The sequence below is a fragment of the Saimiri boliviensis genome, chromosome 2 (assembly GCF_048565385.1).
Source record: "Saimiri boliviensis isolate mSaiBol1 chromosome 2, mSaiBol1.pri, whole genome shotgun sequence".
NCBI lineage: Eukaryota > Metazoa > Chordata > Mammalia > Primates > Cebidae > Saimiri > Saimiri boliviensis.
This window is the reverse complement of record NC_133450.1, coordinates 126,105,962-126,123,449: the sequence shown is the minus strand read 5'-3', so window position 1 is coordinate 126,123,449 and position 17,488 is coordinate 126,105,962. Positions and strand designations below refer to the sequence as shown.

The 17,488-nt window shown below is 36.6% G+C and overlaps 1 protein-coding gene across 10 annotated transcripts in view; it reads right to left on the bottom strand.

The window, feature by feature from the left end:
- Window positions 1–17,488, bottom strand: part of ATOSA (atos homolog A) — a 160,619-nt gene that overhangs the window by 50,441 nt on the left and 92,690 nt on the right. The gene's annotated exons all lie outside the window — the stretch shown is intronic.

The window sequence follows — 17,488 nt, the reverse complement described above, 5'->3', positions numbered from 1 at the left end:
TATAACAGTCTGGATATAAAATGCATAACAATAGCACAAAGGTCCAAAGAAAGTAACGGAAGGTTCTTCAGACTATAAACACAGTAGTATGATATTGCTTAGAAGTAGCCTATAGCAAGTTAAAAACAGTGTGCACCTTAAAGTAACTAGTAGTGAAAAACAAACAAACAAACAAAACCTAAGAGGTATAACTAATAAATTAACAAATGGGATAAAATAGAATTTAAAAAATTCCAAAGAGGTCAGAAAAACAGTGAAAAAGGGGCTGGGCATGGTGGCTCATGCCTGTAATCCCAGCACTTGGAGAGGCCGGGCCGGGTGGATCACCTGAGGTCAGGAGTTTGAGACCAGCCTGGCAAACATGGTGAAATCCTGTGTCTATTAAAAATACAAATATTAGTCAGGTATGGTGGTATGGGCCTGTAATCCAAGCTACTTGGGAGGCTGAGACAAGAGAATCACTTGCCAGGATAGCACCACTGCACTCCAACCTGGGCAAAAAAGCAAGAAAAAAAGAAAGTAAAAAAGGCACAAAGAAAGATGGGACAAATAAAATTGTAAGACAGTGGATTTAAGCCCATCTACATCAACAATCACCTTAAATGTGAATAGTATCTTATTAAAAGGCAGAGGTTGTAAGATTAGATTTTTTTAAAGCAAGACGCAACTACATACTACTTACAAGATGTCAATTTTTTTTTTTTTTTTTTTTTTTGAGACAGAGTATTGCTCTGACACCCAGGCTGGAGTACAGTGGCGCGATCTTGGCTCACTGCAACCTCTGCCTCCTGGGTTCAAGTGATTCTCCTGCCTCAGCCTTCCGAGTAGCTGGGACTACAGGCATGTACCACCATAACTGACTAATTTTTTGTATTTTTAGTACAGATGGGGTTTCACCATCTTGGTCAGGCTGCTCTTGAACTCCTGACATCAGGTGATCTGCCTCTCTTGGCCTCCCAAAGTGCTTGTATTACAGGCATGAGCCACTGTGTCCAGCCAGAGGTCAATTTTGAATATAAAGAAATAATAGGTTAAATATTAAAGGTTAAAAAAAGATATACCATGCTAACATTAATTTTTTTAAAAGCTGGGGTGGTTATATTAATATCAGATTAAACAGATTTCAGAAAAAAATGATATTGCTAATGATGAGGTTCATTTCATAATGATAAAAAAAACCCATCACCAAGAGTGTATAACAGCCCTAAACATTTATGCACTTAACAACATAGCTTCAAAATACATGAAGCAAACAACAATAGAAATATAAGGAGAAACAGAAATATCCACAATTTTATTTGGAGACTTCGACATACCCTCTTTCAATAATAATCCATAGAATAATTAACAAAGTATCACTAAAAATACAGAAAACTTGAGCTGACATTTATAAAACACTCAACCATCAAAAGCAGAATGTAGATCCTTGCCAGATACACACAAAACATTTACCATGATAGATCATATTCTGGGCCATGAAACAAGTTGCAATAAATTCAGAGACTTAGACCAGGTGCAGTAGCTCACACTTGTAATGCCAGCACTTTGGGAGGCTAAACCAGGAGGATCACTCAAGCTCAGGAGTTCAGGAACAACCTGGACAACAAAATAAGATCACTGCCTCTACACACACACACACACAAAACTAGCCAGGCTCAGGGATGGGAGCCTGCAGTCCACCTACTTGGGAGACTGAGAGGGGAGGATAGCTAGAGCCTGAGAGTCTGAGGATTCAGTGAGCTAGGATTGTACCTCTGCACTTCAGCCTGGGCAACACAGTGAGATCCTAGCTCTAAAAAAATAAATAAAAATAAATAAATAAGAATTTAAATCATAAAGTGTGTTCTCCAACCACAATGGAATTAAATTAGAAATCAGTAAGAGATATCTGGAAAATCTCCAAATATTGGGAAACTAAGTAACTGGTGATTTTAATAGTCACTGGACCACTCTTTACTCTGAAATGAGGTTACCAAGTGCTGTGGACTAAATTGTGTCTCTTCTCAAATCTGTATGTTAAAGCCCTAAACCTCAAGGAGACTGTATTTGGAAACAGGGCGTTTAAGAAGGTAATTAAGAATAAATGGGCTTATACCAACAGGGTCCTACTCCCGTACAACTGATAATATAAAGAAATATTATATTCTTTTTTTTTTTTGAGACGGAGTTTCACTCATTATCCAGGCTGGAGTGCAATGGTGTGACCTCGGCTCACTGCAACCTCCGCCTCCTGGGTTCAGGCAATTCTCCTGCCTCAGCCTCCTGAGTAGCTGGGATTACATGCACGCGCCACCATGCCCAGATAATTTTTTGTATTTTTTTAGTAGAGACAGGGTTTCACCACGTTGACCCGGATGGTCTCGATCTCTTGACCTCATGATCCACCCGCCTCGGCCTCCCAAAGTGCTGGGATTACAGGCTTGAGCCACCGTGCCCAGCTGAAATATTATATTCTTTATATTCTCTTAAAAGATGAAGGTTCACACAGAGGCTTCATCTTAAAAGATGAAGGTTCACACAGAGGCAGGCCGGGAAGAGTGCCTCAGCAGAAATAAAATCAGCTGGTATCTTCATCTTGGGTTCCCAAACTCCAGAACTATGATAACATAAATTTCTGTTGTTTAAGTCACCCCATCTATAGTATTTTGTTATGGCAGCCTGACCTGATTAATGTTCCAAAGCTAAATAAAAGCCACGAATTTGACTCCATATTTCCTGTTCCTTCCTGAAACTCAGGGAAAGTAGTCTTGCACTTAGCTCTAGATTCCTGGATAAGGCATAGTGGGGTCTGCACCTACAGCTTAGGTGTTCTCAGTTAATAAAGAGGGAGTTAAAGTGCCAGGAATAAACTGGGGCTTCCTCAAGTCTTACACTTGGGGAGTTAGGGGATGCGTGCTCAGGTTAATAGTGTGGTAATGTATTCTACTACCAGTTATTTTGTGTATATACTTCTGGTTTGTACTCCTCACTGCCAGTATCACTAAGGACATCATCACTTTCATTGGTCTCTCTGAATCTTGTCTCTTACCCTTCCCATTCATTTTCACCTCTGTTATAAGAATTTTATAAAATGTAAATATGATTATGTTGGATTAAATCTCCATAATGGACTCCAGTATTTACTAATAAGAGCCCAAATTTATACTTTTTAAAGCAGTTTAAAAGTCAGTTAGGGCCAGGTGTGGTGGCTCACGCCTGTAATCCTAGCCCTTTGGTAGGCTGAGGCAGACAGATAACCTGAAGCAAAGAGTTTGAGACCAGCTTGGCCAACATGGTGAAACCCCGTTTCTACTAAACATACAAAAATTAGCTGGGTATGGTGGTGAGCACCTGTAATCCCAGCTACTTGGGAGGCGGAGGCAGGAGAATCACTTGAACAGGGAGGCAGAGGTTGCAGTAAGCCAAGATCGTGCTACTGCACTCCAGCCTGGGTGACGAGACTCTGCCTTAAAAAAAACAAAAAAAGAAAAGGACCACTGGCTGGGGTGGGTGGATATCAGTAATGGGAAGGTTGTGTGCACGTGGAGACAGCAGATACATGGGAAGGTTCTGTAGGGTTTTGCTGTGAACATAAAACTGCTCTAAAAACAAACCTTACTATTAAAAAAAATACCTCCTATAAAGGTCAGAAAAATATATACTTATTTTGTGCAGTTTGAAAAAATGAAAATAATAGATTCACTTATTTTAAAATTATATTTCATAAGCCTCCCTTGGGAAGAATAGATTATGAAGAAAAAAACAAAAATTACTGGAGAAAGTGACTTCAAGCAAAAAAGGAAAATATCAAAACTCAGATGAATCTTTACTGTCCCAAGACAGATACACAAAACACAAAAAGCCACTCGAATAGGCTTAAATTAAACGTTTATCTTTTATATTAAGTATTTTACTGTCTGATAAGTATGAATATACTTACGAGTCTTCAGGTCCTGAAAATCAGACTAGATTAGTTACTAGAAGGGACAAGTGCTAATTCTATAATATCATCTGTTCCTGAACTTATATTACAAGCAAAAATAATTGTTAAGTGGCTAAGGGAAATACAGTTCTCACAGTAACTGACATTCTCAAAGTCTACTGACAACAACCTTGTTTCTCATACAACCTCTGGTGCTGAGTTTCTTGGACAAAATTCCCCTGGAATAGACTACTGAATATTTATATCAGGTTTCTGTATTTTAGAGATACGCCAGAATAAGAGTCTCTAATGACTGGTATAATACACTGTACGATGACGGCTTTTAGCATTCGATAAATACAACAGTCCAGAAAAAGGCAATTTAGTGTCAGTCAGATTTCTGTTTGTAGAAGGTCTTATCTATAGAAATTAGCTGAAAAAAAGTTGAATTATTTCATTCACATCGAAGAAAAGACTGCTGGTAACTGCTTTCTGTTTTGTGACTGCGGATTAATTGTGCAGTTTTAACACTGTTATAATGTTATAATAATGGCTAACACTTCTTAGGCCAGATTCTGTGAGAATTTTTTTTTTTGAGACAGTCTGACTCTTGTAGCCCAGGTTGGAGTGCAATGGCATGATCTTGGCTCACTGCAACCTCTGCCTTCCGGGTTCAAGTGATACTTCTGCCTCAGGCTCCCATGTAGCTGGGATTACAAACACCTGCCACCACACCTGGCTAATTTTTTTTTTTTTTTTTTTTGTATTTTTAGTAGAGATGGGGTTTCGCCATGTTGGCCAGGCTGGTCTTGAACTCCTGATCTTGTGATCCTCCTGCCTCAGCCTCCCAAACTGCTAGGATTACATGTGTTAGCCACCGCAACTGGCTGATGAATATTTTTCTTATTTAATCTTCACAAAATACTAAGAATACAGTAAAAGCTAAGTACTTGGCCAAAGCCCACATATTAACCATCATACTGTACTTTCAAGAATAGGCCCATCGTATACTTAACAGTCATTCATATACAATTACTATTGTTAACTAATCAAATCTAAAATGTCAATTTTAAGACATACTGCTCTTTTATCTTTTACTAACAAAAAAGCTTCCAATTAAACTACAGTGTTGGTCAGATGAGGCGGCTCCTAACTGTAATCCCAGCACTTTGGGAGGCCAAGGCGGGTGGATCAGGAGTTCAAGACCAGCCTGGCAAACATGGTGAAATCCATCTCTGCTAAAATTACAAAAAATTAGCTGTGCATGCTGGTGGGTGCCTATAATCCCAGCTACTCAGAAGGTCAAAGCACAAGAATCACTTGAAGCCTGGAGGCGGAGGTTGTGGAGATTGCCAAGATCGTGCACCACACTCCAGCCTGGGCGAGAGGGTGAGACTAGGTCTCAAAAAAAAATAAATAAATAAATAAATAAAATAAAAAAATAAAAAAAGCAGCAATCTTACATCAGAGATTTAAAATGTAGACTATGTACATTTTAAAATAAACCAAATATGATTATCTTAAAATTATCAGTTTTATCAGATTTTGACTTAAATGTAAAACATACAACAGACCTGAAAACAAGGTGGGGAAACTATTTGAATGATTTTCAGCTTCTTCTAAATTTTTATTTATAACTGATACATAATTATACATATTTATGGGGTAACAATGTGATGTTTCAATGCATTTATACACTGCATTTATATGAAAAACATTATGAAGGTTCTTCAAAAAATTAAAAATAGAACTACCATATGATCCAGCATACCATTATTGAATACATATTCAAAGGAAATGAAATCAGTATGTCAAAGGGATATCGTACTCCCATGTTCACTGCAGCCCTTTTAAGCTTCTTTTGAAAAGATACCCAGTCTTCAAGAATAAAACCATTTACCACAAACCTCTTATTTGAAGAAAAAGTAAAAGAGATAGCTATAGGTACGGATGTGTAAGAACTGCATTCATAATTTATGCTTACTTATTTCTAGTCAAACGGTTTGTACATTAATCAAAGTAAAAATACTTCCATCAAACTGTATGTTTAATAAACACTGGTTAAGGTAAACATATATAATAAAAAATAGGATGAATTAACACTGGATATTTTATGAGAAAGGCCACCAAAAGGCACTGAGCTCAAAGTTGTTTGACTTCACTCTGTGAGCAGTAACCAAGAGCCCACCTACAGTGCTATGGGATCCTTCTCCTTTCCACCGCTCCCATCTTGATCAGCCCAGGTTATCTGTCATTTGAAGGAGCAAAGATGGGGAGGGTAGAGACCATGTTCCACAAAAATAGAAAACTGTCAATTCTAAAAAAAGGGGCAATGAACCAGAAGTGTATCAGAATGATAGCTTTCCAAAAAGAAAATGAGATGATGTAATCACATCAAGAAAGAATACCCACCAGTTCCTTCAGTCATTCAACCAGTTGAAGGAGGCAGGCAATGCCACCCTTGAGTGGATTCATTCATTGCCCTCTGTGCAAATATAGGAAGATCAATCATTTGGGATAGAAAATTAAATTGTAAATGGCAATTGTAAAGATATCACCTTGCTATACGGTTGGTAAGAACAGAAACAATACTTTTTCTGATTTTTTTCCCCACAAAATAAGTTTCATATTGCTCTGTTTCCTCTTTGAAATAGTAACTCTGCCAAAGGCAGTATCCTTTGATAAAGATAACAATCAAGTAGTGGGATTTAACACTGAAGTAATGTTTTAATTAACATTTTATTGGATAACTCTGTGACCATTATCATTAACTTCAGGCAGCCAAGTATAGACTATTTCCCAGAGCCAGATTAAACTGGTTTTAGTTGAACCAATTCCCACACAATGAGAATTGTAGTCAACTAAGCACAGCTATTATGATCAAGTACTTATTTATTTTGAGTTATTCCAAAATCATCTGCTGAGAAGATAAATTTGCCAATCTGCTTAAATTCCATATTTAACTTAGATCTTTCCCCCAGATTTTGATAGCTAAATAACAGATCTTAAAGATCAGTATTTATAGTTGTAAATATCCTGAAATTTGCAGCTCTCTCAATAAAAGAAAAATCAAATGAAAACAATGCCAAGCAACTTGCAAAAAGTATGAAAACTGCTGTACTAGAAGCCAGAAGACCTGGATTCTAATTTCACCTTTGTTAATACAAGAGGCCCTTTTCCCAAGGCCTCGGACACCTTGAGAAAAATCAAATGCTGTGAGCCTCAGCAAACTCACATGTAAAATAAAGGTATGTGAAATGAGAATGTGCCCTTCCAATTCCAATTCTCTAATTTTACTTAAGCCAAAATTTGAAGTTACAAAATACTACAATCCTGTTTATTGTTAGTATCAGTTTGTTCATAAGCACAGACTAACAAAACAAATTTGTTCATAAGCACAGACTAACAAAACAAATTCCAATTTCAATTCTCTAATTTCACGGAAGCCAAAATTTGAAGTTATAAAATACTACAATCCTGTTTATTGTTAGTATCAGTTTGTTCATAAGCACAGAGAACAAAACTTGTTTTAACCACAGCTGTTTTGCTTTTTGTGACTTGAAATCTTAGAATCACTTATGCCTCCTCCCTTTCTCTTATTCCCAATAAGCCATCAAAGGTAAAGTCTGACTGCTTTTTCAACACCTCCCATATCTGACTCCTCACATTCACAGAGAGGCCAGAACACTGGATGCACAAAGGGGAGTAATAAGAAATGGATGAAAAAAGATCCTATTTATTTTTTTGAGACAAGGTCTCACTATGTCACACAGGCTACAGTTCAGTCATAGCTCACTGTAACCTCAAACTCCTGAGCTCAAACAATCTTCCCGCCTTGGCCTCCCAAACTGATGGGATTACTGGTGTGAGCCTCCACACACAGTCCATATCTACCTTTCTTAACCTCATCTCCCATCACTCCCTTTTACGATCCCATCACAGGTGCCAAACTCATTCTCTCCCAGGGGAACCTCAAGATGCTTCACCCTCTGTATTCCACTAAATCACTAGAATTCCTCCAGTTTCCAGAACTCCCCCTCATGGTGGGCCTTATAAAGTCACACCATGGAAGAATTCTGTGGTCAGAAAGTGATTCATACTTAGCACATTAGGAGAATACTCCAACTTTATTAACATACTTTCTACTTTTCCAATCTTCAGATTTCACAGTGCTTCCCAAAAATTATAGCTAGTCACTCAAAAAACACTTGAGGGCCGGGCGCGGTGGCTCAAGCCTGTAATCCCAGCACTTTGGGAGGCCGAGGCAGGTGGATCACAGGGTCAAGAGATCTAGACCATCCTGGTCAACATGGTGAAACCCTGTCTCTACTAAAAATACGAAAAATTAGCTGGGCATGGTGGCACGTGCCTGTAATCCCAGCTACTCAGGAGGCTGAGGTAGGAGAATTGCCTGAACCCAGGAGGCGGAGGTTGTGGTGAGCCGAGATTGTGCCATTGCACTCCAGCCTGGGTAACAAGAGTGAAACTCTGTCTCAAAAAAAAAAAAAAAACAAAAAAAACAAAAAAAACCACTTGAACTTTTTTTTGTTGTTGTTTTGTTTTTTGGTAATTGAGGCAGCATCTTGCTCTGTAGCCCAGGCTGGAGTACAGTGGCACAATCATAGCTCACTGCAGCCTTGAACTCCTGTATTCAAGGGATCCTCCTGCCTCAGCATCCTGAGTAGCTGGGACTACAGGCATGCACCACCACACCTGGTTATTTCTTTTTTTTTGTAGAGACAACATCTCACTTATGTTGTCCAGACTGGTCTTGAACTCCTGGGCTCAAGTGATCCTCCTGCCTCAGCCTCACAAAGTGATGGAGTTACACATGTGAGCCACAGTACCTGGCCTTGAACTAACTGTTTTGTGGAACTAACTTTAAAAAAACTGCATTTTAAAGGTTTAAATCTCACCATTTATGAAAGTCTTTAAAAATATTCTTTGGTAGAGTTTTAAAATCTTTATAAAATTCCCGAATATATCTGTTAAGTTTATTCATAACAAAGATATTTGTTGCTCTTCTGAAAGGCTTTTTTTTTTTTATTCAAGTTTTTGGAGAGCTGGTCTTGCTATGTTGCCAGGCTGGTTTCGAACTCCTGGCCTTAAGCAATCCTCTAACCTCAGCCTCCCAAAGTGCTGGGATTATAGGCATGAGTCACTTGCACCTGGCCTACATTTTCTAACATAATTTCTATTCTTATGGAGGAAAAATTTAACTTTACCTCTTCATCAGATTGTACAGATTTAAAAATTGGGGTAAGACACAATCAGATGATCTGTTTCAGCTTACATACGTAATTCTTCATTACATCCATCTCATCTAATCCCATTAACCTCTTTCATGGCTTTTTTATTGTTAAAAGAGCCCATGACACCTTATACTTTTCCTTCTTAGAATGTAGCACAAATAAAATTAAGTCATTATTTGAGCTTTAAGAGAATAAGACCAACTCTCTTACTATTGCTTAGCACAGTGCTTGACATTAAGAGGCAGGCACTCAAATGGATGTTTAATGTTTCGTAGTATTTTTTCTTATCAGTTTCAGCTTATTTCTGGTTAAAGTGATGAAAGCTAATTGTTACCCTTCCCAGATAACTATTAGTTTATTCTTCTCCTGGATTTCATATTTTAATTACCAATTGTTTTTCTATCTTATAAACGTAATTCTCTTAAATGAGATAAGGAAACGTTTGTTTTAAAATAATAAAACTTCATTAGACAATCACTAAATCTCTACCTCAAGGGCAAAAACTGTCAAAAATAAAAAATAAAAGGAGAGAACACTTTGAGTTCTAATATCTGTATTGATTACTAGAATTTCTAGGCCTCACAGTCATTTAAAAGATTATAGGTTGATCACAGCAACCTACTGAATGCTAATGTGAGCAGTTGAGGGCAACTCAAGCTATATAAAGAAAACGGAATTTGAAGTAATTTGAAAGGCTGGAAGAGTGAGAAAAAAAAAGAAGTATTCAATATTTATGTGTTAAAAACCTGTCAGTGAAATTCAGCTCTTCTCCAGAAGCAATGGGAGAACAAGCTATTGTCACTACCTTCTAGTAGGAGACAGTTACATGGAGAAAACACAGATAAGCCTAATTCATGGTGATATGATAAATGAGGTCAGGCACAGTGGCTCATGCCTTTAATCCCAGGACTCTGGGAGGCCAAGGAGGTCAGGAGTTCGAGACCAGCCTGGCAAATATGGTGAAACCCCGTCTCTATTGAAAATATAAAAATTAGCTAGGCATGGTGGAACATTAGCTTAGCTAATCCCATCTACTTGGGAGGCTGAGGCGGTAGGACTGCTTGAACCTGGGAGGCGGAGGTTGAAGTGAGCCAAGATCATGCTATGCCACTGCACTACAGCATGGGCAACAGAGCAAGACTCCATCTCAAAAAAATAATTTTTTTTTTAAAAAAAAGATAAATGAAATAGAAGTAGATCAAGATGGTATGGGAATATTTACGAGGGAACTCAATCTTGTACATCAGACAGAGCTTCCAGTGGGTATGGTATTTAAGATGTGTGAATTAAAACTAGTCAGAATTGGGTGCTGTGGCTCATGCCTATAATCTCAGCACTTTGGGAGGCCAAGGTGGGTGGATCACAAGGTCAGGAATTCGAGGCCAGCCTGACCAATATGGTGAAACCCTGTCTCTACTAAAAGTACAAAAATTAGCAGGGTTTGTGTGGATGCCTGTAGGCCCAGCTACTTGGGAGGCTGAGGCAGGAAAATCGCTTGAACCCAGAACCCAGGAGGCGGAGGTTGCAGTGAGCCAAGATCGATCCATTGCACTCCAGCCTGGGCGACAGAGCAAGACTCTAAAAAAAAAAAAAAAAAAAAAAAAAATATATATATATATATATATATATATATATATATATAAAACATATAAAAATATATATTATTTATATATTTATATTTAATATATTATATAAATATATATTTATAAAATATATATATGTATATCTTTTAATAAAAGAACTGGTCAGTATTATTGAGGAAACTTACTGGTTTCCTCAATTCATTTCTGTCTTACTTGCACTAACCTTACTTAATTTTATTTCTCTGTGCTCTGTGTAAACCATCAGACAGAATCCATCATAGTTTCAGGGACTGAAGACTCTCAAGCAGAAAACATTGTGCTTTTCACTATCCTTTGTGGGAATATTCCTGATTACATGGTGTTATCACTCCACACCCCATACAGAAAGAACTCTGAGACAAAGATCTGAGAAAACATTGTAACAGAAGGAAACAAACTCCTCTCTCAAAACCAAACTCTAGATTTACTTATACTCTCATAATAATGTTCTGTGTTAAAAAAGCAACAACCCACTATTCCAGTGCTTTTTTTTTTTACAGCTTCATTAATCCTAAATAAATGGCACATAACTTTCCAAAATTATCCTTAAACTTAACCTAGTTTAGTCTTAATTTTTACCTCATGGGAAAATGGTTATAACATAGGCTGGTCCCCCAAAAATACACGGTGTCATTTCAACCTCCTTCCCCCCACTATATGAATGACCCCTACGTCTAGGTACTCTCAACATCATATTTCCCACTGAATGTGTGTATGTGTGAAATCTAAAACTCCTGAAGAAATAAAAAATGGACAGAAGACAGGTTTTTTAAATTAAGAGGTGAGAAACTTGAGCACACACAGTAAGATCAGCTCTGTTTGATTCTCTTGAACAGAGATAGAACTGGGTGATATTCATAGCAGTGGACCCATCATTTCTTGTGCAGAATGATTACTGGAAGAGATTCCAGGTGGCAGCCTAAGGTCAAAGGAGGCATTATTAGATCTTCTCTAATCTCAGCCTACAACTCAAGAGATGTGGCATGTAGGTTCTCAAGACCTGAACACCGCATTCCAGGCTGGTCCTTTTGTGCTAGGTTTTCTATCAGAAGCCCATCTAGAATACAGGAGTTTGCAAAGGAATACTGGGTACCGTCCAGGGCAAACCCATCTACTAGAAAGGTACTAATGTATGGAGTACATTTGGGAACATTTTACCATATCCCCTGAAACAAACAAACAAAGAAAAAACAACAAAAAAACCACCATGTGACACTTGGCTTACGTACATCATTCTGAAAGTTGCATCCAGCTGTTTTAAGCCTCAATTTTTAAGCATTAATGCTTTTATACTCTGACTATAAACAAATTACGTTTGGCAAAATTTATTAACCTAAGGTAATGTATGATCCTCTTTGGTATTTTCCACATTATGTGTACATAAACACATACATGTCTCCCCAGCAAGGGGGTCGGTATCATTCACCAGATTCTCAAAAGGGTCAGTAGAAGATGCTGACATAGAGCAATCATTCTTTTTGTAGATGGATATTTTTGAGAGAAGCAATTTAAGGTAAGTATGTATTACCCAAAAACATATACCCCAATGCAATGTCACGAGTTAAAATTAGGATACCTCTTTCTAAAAGGTTTCCCCTCCCCTTTTGTAAATCCAAGTAGTTTCTGGGCCCAAGGCAGAAGCTAATTGGTTAACATTACTGGATTCAGTGATGGTAATAAAACAAAGTATACTTGGAAAATACTTTTCACTTTGTTTTACATTTGTGTGTTCTCTCTCAGTAAGCCAAACTGCACCTTCAGCAAATTGGAGGGCTAAATAAGTTTATGTAAAAAAATCACAGAAATTTTACCCTTGATGAAAATATCAAAAATAGAACCCAGATTAAACCTCACTCCCAAAATAACATATGTCAGCTCAAAGCAATGAAAATACTGTGGTCAGTTAAAAGAAGCTGAAATTTTGTATAATTATGAAAATGACAAAAGAGCATTTCAGCTTTGAAGTTTGAGTTTTCAAAACACTACTACATTTTTAGTCTGAAATTTTAATATTTTGAGGCAATTATACTCATATCTGTGATGATATTTAATTTCTGGCTTCCAGGCAGCTGGCTTTTCCCTTGTCATTAAATGGAAGGCAACTACAATGTCTTCTTTAGCTCAGTTCTAGCTGCGGAATTCAAACGAAAAGTCAGAAACAAGCTACTTCCCAGTAAATAAATCACCAAGCGATTTAGCAAGTTTAGTCAATCAGCTCAGCATTTGTGGGAGCCAGAAGTGTGTAGCAAGTTTGGGGGTGTTAGCACATGAGTGTACATACACACACAACAGAAACAAAATAACACTATAATAATTAAACTGTATGTTATCAAAACACTACAATCAAACAGAATATTTCTTCTTCCTTCCCTATGTCTCTTTTCATTTTACTCATGCTTTCCTTACACTATTGACTATTATTATCTTTCTTCAGAGATTTAGTCATTTACTTCCCCATGAGCCCTGTCTTCTCTTTCTACCCCAATCCCTGTATTTCCATGGCTTTCCAGTTAATGAAGTATATCAGGAAACTGAGAACCTAGAAGTTTATCTTAGGGGAAGGTCTGAAAAAACTATATTTAAAATTCTCAAAATACTGAGAAAACTCGACATATTCACATTTTAAAATATAGAATAATTTTAAAGAAGAGGAAAGTTTTTATAAAATCTCACATTTCATTATAATAAGCAATAACAAATCTAAGTAGTTTTGCACATTCCTTCACTTAAATCCCACAATTAACTTAACATCTCATGATACTGAGGAAGATACTAAGGACCAGAGGGTGAAACTATGCCCAATATTACACAGCAAAATAATAAATCATATAAGCAATCCACCCAAAATTGTTTTTCTTTTTTATTTATTGATACACTATAGTTGTATGTATTTTTGGGGGTACATGTAATCTTTTAACACATGTACATGATATATAATGATCAAATCAGGGTAACTGGAATATCCATCACCTCAAACATTTATATTTTCTTTTTGCTGGGCACATTACAATTCTTCTTGTCTAGGTATTTTGAAATACACAATAATTATCAACTATCATTTCCTACTATAATACTGAATGATAAAACTGATTCCTTCCAACTTTATTTTTGTATCCACCACCCAAAATATGAACCTCAAGAAAAAAAAAAACACCTTCAAAATATCAAGAAAACAGAAACCAACTTAAATTTTAATGGTAAATATTTAGCAATATTAAAGAACAGAAACATATATAACTTATTGGTGTAGTATCCCTCTCACATGACAGATGAGAAGAAGCTTATAGTAAAATCTGAGGCCTAACCATCTATGAGCCTTAGGGGCTGATTATTTCTTATACCCTATCTTGACTGCTTCCTGAAATTGATAATTTTACTGTCCCCGGGCTTATTATAAACCTTCTCTTCAAGTCCTATGATGTCCAGAAGTCTTTGAATGAGTAAAACTGAGGAATCAGTGAAGAAAAGAACAGAAAGATATTTCTAGCTTCTCAGTTAATAGTCCTCATCATGTCACTTTTATAACTGGGCCTCATCACAAAGGATTATATAATAGATTCAAGTAATACTGTAAACAACTGTATTTTAAAAACTTAGATCTTTGGTTTTTTGATACTATAACATCTGAAGATTAAAAAAAATTACTATAGTCCAGGCACAGTGGCTCACGCCTGTAATCCCAGCACTTTGGGATGCTGAGGCAGGCAGATCAGGAGGTCAGGAGATCAAGACTATCCTGACCAACATGGTGAAACCCCGTCTCTACTGAAAATACAAAAATTAGCCAGGTGTGGTGCTGTGCACCTGCAGTCCCAGCTACTTGGGAGGCTGAGGCAGGAGAATCACTTGAGCCGGGAAGCAGAGGTTGCAGTCAGCTGAGATCGTGCCACTGCACTCCAGCTTGGCAACAGAGCGAGACTCTCTCAAAAAAAAAAAAAAAGAAATTTACTCCATACTTGCAAGAGCAATATAGTTTATGCAAAAACACTGTTGATATGTGAAAATGCTGGATAAAAAGTTGTCAAGACCTAACCTTCTTGCCATGCTATGAAAGGCAAGTATTTCTTCGATTCAGACTATGAACAAGTAATGACATCTCTGCAAGGAAGACTCAAGGAAATCTTTGTGTTATACAACACTTAAGGCATACATACAGAAATCAAATATTTGTGATAATACCTGAAGTAGAAACAATTTTAAAAAAGATTTTCACAGAATACTTAGAGAAAAAGAAAAACTCAGATTGTTACCTTTTCCTAATCTGAGTTTTAAAATTACAGATATTTTTAAAAACTGTAAACCAAAACAGCATTTTTATATTACTGCTTTATATAACTTATATATTTATAAATGATTTTCAAAATAAACAATCTGTTTTACCTTAAACCAATTGTAGGAATCACTGCATCTAGTAAATACTAGCACTTTATAAGGAATTTGCTATTCCTTATAAAGAGGCAAAGACAAAAAAGAAATCACTGTTTCTGAGAACTAAAGTATTTTTCCATAAGCACAATAGCCAATTTAAAGATCTGACACAAAGACAATAAAAATTATATTGTCAACCAGACAAATCCAAAAAAGTGAAATATGCTAGCAATATTATTATAATTGACCAGACTGTAAACCTCAATTACCTTCAGTATATAAAACAATTTTAGGTGCTAAGCTCAGGAATAATGCCTGAAATTCTGCCAATAATATTCCTTCTACACACAATGGCAAAGCCTCTGTGTGACACAGCAGTACATTCAACTTTCTTTTTCATTTTTTTTTTTTTTTGAGATGGAGTTTCGCTCTTGTTACCCAGGCTGGAGTGCAATGGCGCGATCCCGGCTCACCGCAACCTCCGCCTCCTGGGCTCAAGCAATTCTCCTGCCTCAGCCTCCTAAGTAGCTGGGATTACAGGCACGCGCCACCATGCCCAGCTAGTTTTTTGTATTTTTAGTAGAGACGGGGTTTCACCATGTTGACCAGGATGGTCTCGATCTCTTGACCTCGTGATCCACCCGCCTCGGCCTCCCAGTTTCATGTTCCCCCATCTTTTGCAGAATATCGATGAGAAATAACCTTTCTCTTAGAGATTCTCTTAAGTTTTATGAAATGAACCAACACAAAATGGGTGGCAAACCAACTGAAGTAAAACTTTGGTTTTCACGGTTCTGTAACTAGAAAATAAAATTAGTAATTCATGAGAGTGACAGCTCAAATAATGAAAATTGCTAGACTGACCTTCAGGTGGTTAGTCATACTTAACAAACTTGAGTCCTCTCTGCCTATGTCTGCCTTTCACTCTAAACTCCCTCTCATACCCCTACCCCTTCTGCACACAGCTGCTCTTCTTGAAGTGAATGCTTTATATTGTGGAGGTCACCAAATCCAAATAATATCACTTTATTTTGCTGTAATTTTTATAACTTCTATCAAATACAAGTTTTTGGCTACAACTTACAAACCCAAAAATCTAAGAAATGCCAGTCTTTCAAAGTTCAGCCACATGTAGGTCTATGTAAAACACTTTTAAAATCTTTTAACCTATTATTAGAAATCTTTTTAATACAAATGTTATATACATAGTACTTTTTAAAAGGATCAGCAAAGGGCACAAAAGCATCAGATATATTTTGAGTTATTTTCAAAGAAAATAAATTTCTCGCCTTACCAGAAATGCTAACATTGATTGCTAAGACTTCCTAATGACAGGTACTTTTTGAAAACAACAACAAAACTCATTCTATTCCAAACTATATAGTTTGTAGAGATCACAAAGCCCTAATATTAACTCTGACCTTATACTAACTTTACTTATCAGACATAAATCGCTGAGTAAATTAAAAGCCACTTAGACAGCCATGTAAAACAAAAAAGCAAAAGAAAAACTGGTTATTAGCTCAACACGGATTGTTCAAAAAATGGGCAATATGCCAATTAGTCTGCTCTGCTTTAATTAAAACAATCATTAGCTAAATCACATATGTAAACTTTAATTTCACAGTATTTGAGAAAGACACAAAAAGACCTTTCGTTCATCTAAAACATTTTAAAACTTTCCTATAATCTGTTGGACAGACTAATTTTTCCATTTCCTATAGTAACAAATGGTAACCTATATTCTGTTCAACTACCACATACATTGTATTAGTGTAGTTTAATAAGATCTGACTATATTTGAAGTATTAACGAAGTCAGATACGCCAATTATTACATTTAGGAGGCCTACTTAAATTTTAAAACACTAGGTTAACCTTGTATGCTGCCTTCAAAATCCTTTATTCTTCAGTTTTCTATATGGATGTTTAATAGAACACTACACTGACTTTGCAGATGAATTATGACTCTAACTGAACTGCACAGAATTAGCCTATCAATTAAATAATTAAAAGATTGTACAATTTGAGGCAGCATTTTCAGAAATGCTTTATAAAAACATTTTAGCACACCAATTCCTTAAGCTATGTCAAAAATTTCACTTAGCTAAATTCTGACAATCTTTGTCAAATTCAGAAACAATAAATTCAATTACAAATATGTAGCTTATTTAAAACACATCTGTCTTAACAGCTTTCATTTAAAAAATACCTCCTGCCCCCGCATACAGTTAATGCTTCTGGCTAATGCACATTCTCTTCCCTGTATTCTCATCATTTCTATCACATTTTTTCCCCATTAAAGTGAGCACATTGTATTTGGTTTCTTTTCTTTCTACTCATTGT